Source organism: Apium graveolens, chromosome 3, assembly GCF_009905375.1.
Source record: "Apium graveolens cultivar Ventura chromosome 3, ASM990537v1, whole genome shotgun sequence".
NCBI classification, from domain to species: Eukaryota; Viridiplantae; Streptophyta; class Magnoliopsida; order Apiales; family Apiaceae; genus Apium; species Apium graveolens.
The window spans coordinates 31,820,393-31,828,239 of NC_133649.1; positions in this window are offsets into that span (position 1 = coordinate 31,820,393).

Below are 7,847 nucleotides of genomic sequence, written 5' to 3' on the forward strand. Positions count from 1 at the left end.
AACCACACAAATTCAAGGGCAACAAGGTAATTAACTAAATCAAACACAAAAACAAGCCAACCAAGCCAAGTAAAAATCATTTTCATCAAAATCAAAAAGAAACCAAGGCATGGTTCATCATGCTCTCGGCTTTTTACTATTGCAAATGGGCAAGAATTCAAAAACTCAAGATCCAAGCCTCCTAAATTGGTGAGTTAATTCCCTAATCATCTTCATACTTAGTTAGGGCTATATCATGAGTTTAAGCCATCAATTCCTTCTCAATCTTCTTCATTTAATCAAAGAAGAAGACAATGAATAGTGTTTTCAAGTTTTTAACTTGAAGTTTTTCTTGTTTTCCTTGAAGATCCAAGCATTCCTAAGACTTCTCAAAGCTTCTTAAGGCTTCCTAGCTCCTCCCACCACTTCAAGGAAGGTATACCATCTCCAAACCCTAGATTCCTATGTATTATAAGATGATTTTGATTAGTAGGGTGATATGGTAGCTTAATGTTGGTGATTTAGAGTTTGGGATTGAATTGGTATTGAAATGGAATGGTAAATGTTGTTGTTTTGATTAAAAGAACTTAAGTATGATTAAAGTTAAGCTTAGGCATAAGTATGAATGATTAAATTAAATTGGTTGGGGTTGTTATGATGTGATGAGGATGGATGTTGGTTGTATGTTGGATTTGAGGTTGATTTGGAATGGGTTTGAATGGTTTAAAATATTGGAAATCGCGTAAACATAGCCGTCGTAACGTCCGATTTTCTTTGGACTGTTTTTGTGCATAGCATTAGGACCCGAGAACCCCCTGCTAGATTATGACCACTGCCATGTTTAGATAGCTCATGTTACGAGCTTCGTTTTGATATGTAGTTCGTTCGATTCCGATGCACGGTTTAGGAGAAACGACCGTTTCAAGTAACGGCGTTTCGCGAACGAAACTTTTCCCCTCGCCTTACTTTGAAACATAGGTCAAGGACCAAAAAGGGTTAATTAATGTATGAAACATTTATGGTAAGTGTGTTAGGAAGTTGGTAAGACACTCGCGAAGGAATCGCTTTAAAACTCGTAAAGGTTAAATTATTAAAAATGGTGGAGCCGAGGGTACCCGAGTGACTTAAGCGAATCAGTGAGCGCAAAACAAGCGTTAGAATCTAAATTAGTTAAAGTATAGATTTACAAGTGATTTTGGTTTAATTCCAACTTACTTGTTGTTTATAGGTTACCAGACTCGTCCCGAGCCTTTTATCACCCCAAGTCGCTCAGGCAAGTTTTCTACCCGTTATAACTGTTGTTGTGATGTATATGTGTATATGCATGACCTTGCGATAAATGCATATTTGTTATTAGCAAATTCTTGCGATATATTGTAGCATGTGATATGGTATATATGCATGCCTGTTTCGTATTCTTTTCATATATATCTGTTGATTCAGTTGTTAATACCTATGCTAGAGAATAACGGTAATTTGCATATACCCTTGGTATAGGGACCCAAAGGTGAAAACATTTTCTAAAACCGGGAGTCGAGGATCCCGAGTAGATTTTATATATATATATATATGTATATATATATATATGGTTATAGTTTTCAAAACTATTAATCGAATAAGGTTTATTCGATAACTTTATTTTATTAATGAATATTATCTTGAATATTCATTCGAGGACTTATGACTCCTTTATATTATTTATTGAATATTATCTTGAATATTCATTCGAGGACTTATGACTCCTTTATATTATTTATTGAATATTATCTTGGATATTCATTTGAGGATGTATGACTCCTTTATTTTATTTAATGAATATTATTTATAATATTCATTCGAGGTATTATGACTCCGCTTATTACTGAAATATATTCTTTATTTCATTAGAGAATAAAGTGTTAATAATCAAACTTATTTTCGATTATTCAAATAAAGATAATACTTTCATATAAGTATATCTTTGGTTATTTAATGTTTATTTCAAGTATAAGTTTTAATACTTCTACTTCAATTATTTTTATAAAGATTATTCTTTATGGGAATATTATTTAAATAATAATATTCAGATATTTTCTAATATATGGGGACTGATTTACTTCATTAAATCAGCTTTACTCCAAACACTCTTTAAAGTGTTTTCGAGTCTTCAAAATAATTTTTAAAAGTTAGAGCGGATCCCAAAACTCATTTTTATATTTAAGATCTTCCTTTTTAAGGGGATTTAAATACTCGCTCAAAACCTGGGGAATCCGGCTCTGTGGTGTGTTTTATATTCGCAACGAGGTTGCAGTTTTGGTAAATGAATTGATTACTTGCCCAATGTTCGGGAAGTAAGCCCATCTAATTGAGTCGGCATAAGCGACAGGCCGGGGTACGGTCTATGAAAGTGTAAGTGGCTGGGTGGCAGTCCATCAACGTGTGAGGGGCCGGGTAACGGTCTAGCGCGAGGTCCTAATGCGGCTAGGGTGATGACCGGTGAGGAATTCATCCATCTACAGTAGAAAAGGTTACTTATTGGTATCTTTGCCTGATCAGCAAGATATCTGATTTATGCCAAAATTCTTTTCCTTTCCAAAATTCATTGGATGTTTCAAACTCTGTTCATACTTTACATAACAGAGGTTCCAGGAAATGTTTAAGAGATATATATATGTGGATATATATATATATCGGGACTAAATAAAGTATCTCGTAACTTTATTTCATTCAATAATATTTCAAAGATTGAATCTATTCAAATCTTGTCTTGTAGTCTCATCTATGTGATGAACTTTTGAAACTGATTATAACTTGAACGGTGGTAGTTCAAGTAGTATTGGGAAAGATATAAGTATATTGGGGTATTTGGTAACCTCATCTTTTAAACTTATATCTAATTAATAATTGTCTTATGAATGACAAAGATTTTCAGAAAAACGTTGAGACAAGGTTAGATATATAAGATCACCTTGCAACGATATTTTTTTATACAGTTATGCACTGGGACTTTGTGTATATTATGCATGGAAGAGGACTTCCAATATTTTGAAAAGTATATATGTATATATACTGAATATTTTGCGACTTCATCGCATTAAGATATCAAACTTGGTTCATTTCTTTTGACCAAGACTTTCATGAGTATTATGAGTAGGCTCATATACTATTAATCATTATACATATTATTTTGGTGGGCTTGCTGCTCACCCTTGCTTTATTTCTTCATCACACAACAACAGTTAGGAGAGATGGCCAGACTCCAGCAGACCCAGCGCAAGCGCGTGGGAAGCGTCCCGCGTCTTCCCGTTGATGTTGTAGCTGCTATAGCTGCAGAGGTAGATCTATTGTAGATCAGACCATCTACTTTTGAGAATCAATTATGTATAATTATAACTTGTGGCAGATAATGGCAATTAACTGTAAATTTATCAAGTAATCATTTTGGGTTGTAATAACTTTTAAATTGTGGATTCAAAGACTTGTACTTATTTAAATTTCATCTCTGAGACTATAACGGGTTGTGGTGTGTGTTAGTGTGGGGTCACAGTATAAGGTTATTTATTATTAATTAAGTGAAGTGATATTGTGGAAAGAAAGACCGTGACGACCCAGATCCCCGACCCCGGATCTGGGGGTGTTACAAGCATGCTAAAATTGGACTCTAGTATTTATACAGCACACTGTTATGTCGTTTTGATAAAGCATGCTAGTTAGTGATATCCAGTTATCTCTAATTTTCATTATAAAGTGTTGATATCATGATTACAGCTCTGTTCCTATTATTGTTACATTACTGCTTTTATTCTGTTATTCATATGTTGGTGCTGCTGAGCGATTATGCTCACCCTTGCAAATTGTAATGTATATCTCGCAGATGCCTAGAAGACCAGTCAGACAGACCCATGTTCCCGCCCCTACTGGACCCGGCTCCTCTGAGGTAGTTTGTATCAGGCCATGAGGTCTGATGAGTTGTTGAATAAAGCTAGAGTATATTAGAGGTTGAATAAATGGTTTGTATTAATGAGAACCTGAATTATACTTGAACCTGGATCAGATCTTGGTTTGGGGTCAAGTTAGTATATTTCAATAATAATCTTGTTGTTTATATTGTTGGTGATTGTGTTTGGTGACGTCAACTCCTGACCCCGGGGTTGAGGCCGTCACACTTACAACCAGACCTGACTTACATTGAGCAATCAGTAAGAGTTATGGACTAGAAGGAACAAGTGCTGAGGAAAAAGACTGTCAAGCTGGTCAGAATCTTGTGGAGAAATAAGAATGTTGAAGAGTCAACTCGTGAACTAGAGGACGCAAAGAAAGAAAGATACCCCCACCTATTTTCTATTTGATTTTGGGACGGAATCCTTCTTAGAGGGGAAGACTGTAATAACTCAAATTTTTGAGACTTTGTAAAACATTTGATGAATAGTAATCCTGACGATCAGGGAAAACATTTTAGCCCACACTAAGTTTTGCATGGGAAATTTAGTTTTCGAGTCGATATCGTGATTATACGTACCAAATGAGTGTATGTAAATGCCATTAGTTTTCGAAGAAAATGAATTTTGTAAAACGATCGTATCTACGAACCATTGAGGAACACGAGAATCACAATACAATTACGAATCTAAAATCCTACAAATTAAGACATAAGTACAAGGCTTCAAAGCGTAAAGGACATATAAGAAAGGATTTACCCCGTAAATCGCTTACGAAAATTTATTACAAAAATGAATAAGCGACCAAGCGAATACGTAAGCGAATAAATGAAATGTATCAATCCATGCAGACCAGGAAAACTAACTAGTAAGGAAGTAACCAAGGATTTACAACCAAATAGTAACAAATATAAGATGCATAGTAACCTAGCTAGGCAAATAGTAGCCTGAATAGTAAGTGAGGTACTTGGATAGCAACCTAGCTCTGAAAAATTGTCCAAGCTAGCAAGATTGGATGAGATTTGCATACCTAACAAATATATACATAAATATTATTTCACTTATACAAGAATTAATAAAGAAACAATTTTTTTTCTCTCTCTCCCAAAGCTCCCATTCGACTTTTCTTCTAAAAGGAAGAATACAAATTCAATCTTCAACTTCTAGCTATGGATAAATTCTCTAATTAATTTCTAAGCTTCCTAAGGTAAGATAAATTTTTGAAAGCATTTCATTAAGGTTTGGATGGGTAAATAAACCCATGAAAGTGATGATGAGTAGTGCTAAATAGTAACACTTCTTGATTTCTTGATTTTCATGGCAAGATTTAGGAACCTTAAGCACCCCCAAGCCTCCCCAAGATTCATCCATCAATAATAACACCTTATAAGCTTTCAATAAAGGTATAAATCTTTATCCAAATTTTTTTTAAGGTTTAAGTTTCAAGAAAATCATGGATCTTAGTTGTAAACCTAGTTTTATGGTTAATATATTATTTTCTGATTAGTTAGTTAGTTAGTTATTAAGGTTGTTTTTGTGGCCTCAAGAACTTGATGTTATTGATAGGATTAAGTGTTAATATGATGGTATGGCTATTTTTGGTTGTTGATTAATGATTTAGATCGAAAACAAAACTCGAGTCGCGAGCGTAATGTCGATAAAATGAGCGAATCGTAAACTTAAGTTTTCTGCAGAATTACAGAATATATAAACTATAATTTCTTGAATATTAAGAACTGCAAATTATAGAGCTTGTTTTAAGGATCGTTTAGGTTCTTGAATCACTTGATTTCAATTTACGGTTCAAAAGTTAGGCCCGTTTTAGTGAAAATGATTTACGCGAGAAAAACTGCTACGAATTACGAACTTTAAAAATAGAAATGATCAACTTAAAAGTATTCAAAAATCATGAAATATTTACAGAGAGTAAGAAATGAAATTTATTAACAGCCAAAATAATTTCAAGTAAAAGTACGGAGTTTTAAATTTTATAAAAATATCATAGCCGAGGCCGCGCGAGTAGAAATCCTTAAAAATCGCGAGCGGAGCCGAGGGACGAAATGTAAAAGATATTAACGGACGTAAAGGATTATGAAAATAAAGAGAATTTGAAAATTACTCGTACTTATTGAAATAATGAGAGTAAACGCATAAATGAATAGTAAGTATCGCGTATGTACAAAGTGACGATAAATACGAACGAAATCTAACCGAATGATAATTGTTCATGATTATAGATTTACGGACGGAACCTAGAACACCCTCCACCTCGAAGCACCCAGAAAAGTTCATGAACCTTGTTCTATATACTGTTGTATTGTGAATATTATTTTACTATTTTCATACAAATGTCATATTTACCATGATAGTAAAACACGAGTTTTTACGTATCAATACTGAATAAGTTTACGATGAATATATCGTAAAATATTTTAACACTATGATAGAGCGGTGTATAAGTTGATGAAAACACGGAAATATTTTGGAGGTGATTTAAATAAGAATATTAACGCTAGCGAGTAGCGTGACATATATGTAGACGGAGAAGCGGTCGGTATAATTATTTAAAAACCCGAAAATATTCCGAAAATATTTTTGGATGAATAAAGTCTGTAATTATTTTATTCCAAGGGACTCAATGTCCCCTTGCAAAATATTAAATTACCTCGAATATATTTAAAACGATTTCAAAAGATCGTATTCACTCAACTATATTTAATTACTCGAACAATTAATGTTATTCAGATATTCATTTAAAGAGGGGAAGCATTCTCCAACGATTATTTTATTTTAAATTCAATCATGTAATATTTTATAAATCAATTTAATATTTTTTATTACTTTCTTATCCTTGATTTTAATTTAAATTCTTAAACATAAATTAGTTGGGAAATATTATGTTAGGCCCTTAATCAACTATAGAGGGGGTAAATACAGTTAATACAATCTAATCGACAAAGTTTCAACGAAATCAACAGTTTTTATATTAACTAATAAAAACTTATTACACATGTACTCTCTCGAAAGGATGAACAAATATTCTTGAGAGCTGCTAGGTTATTCGAAAGATATAACAATGTCGCAATGCTTATAGCATGAACCTCATCTATGCTTTATATAGAGCACAGCTACCAATGTATAAGGAATTCTATTATATTAATAACAAGAAAACCTATACAATTGCTTCTGAGATAAAGTCCTTCACCGCCTTGAGTTCCTGTTTCCTTTTCCTCCTCGAAGATCAACTGATGTGACAAATAACGATTTCATTATCCGTTGACATCATCATCCATTGATATCCTATCATCATCATTTGTTGATGTCATCATCATCCGTTGATATATAAGTTCTGATATGAATTTCTGATAGTTTCTATTTGATATCATCAATTGCTCCTAACAATCTCCCCCAACTTGTTCATTATGGAATTATGGACAGGTTCCAATTGATGATGTCAAAACTATCTAAATACAGGAATCAAGTATGCATATTCGATCTTGCTTCAGTGAATATCAGACTTTAACTCTTCATCCTGAACTGCTTCTTTAACTTGGGCGATGTCAGTGGTTAATGAAATAGATGTGTCCTAAGTCCAATCATGTATGATGATTTAGGAATAACTTTTATGTAATATGTTTTGATTTCATTGATATTAATAAAAGATTTGTTTTGGTTTTATTGCGGGCTTTATCTATTTAAGTGTTTAAATAAGATATAACATAGTTTAGAGTAAAGCTTTTTATGGATTATGATGAGATCATAATAATGAGACCTAAAAGATGATAACTCTAAACTTAAATATTTCCTGGTCATAGGATTACTAACTGGTAATTAGTAATCCGCAAAGATCGGTACATATTATGCTTGCTTCATTATGAAGGATGTCTGTTCTCATAGATATTTGTGTGGTGACACTATAGCTAGTATGCAGATGCTTATTATAGAATAAGT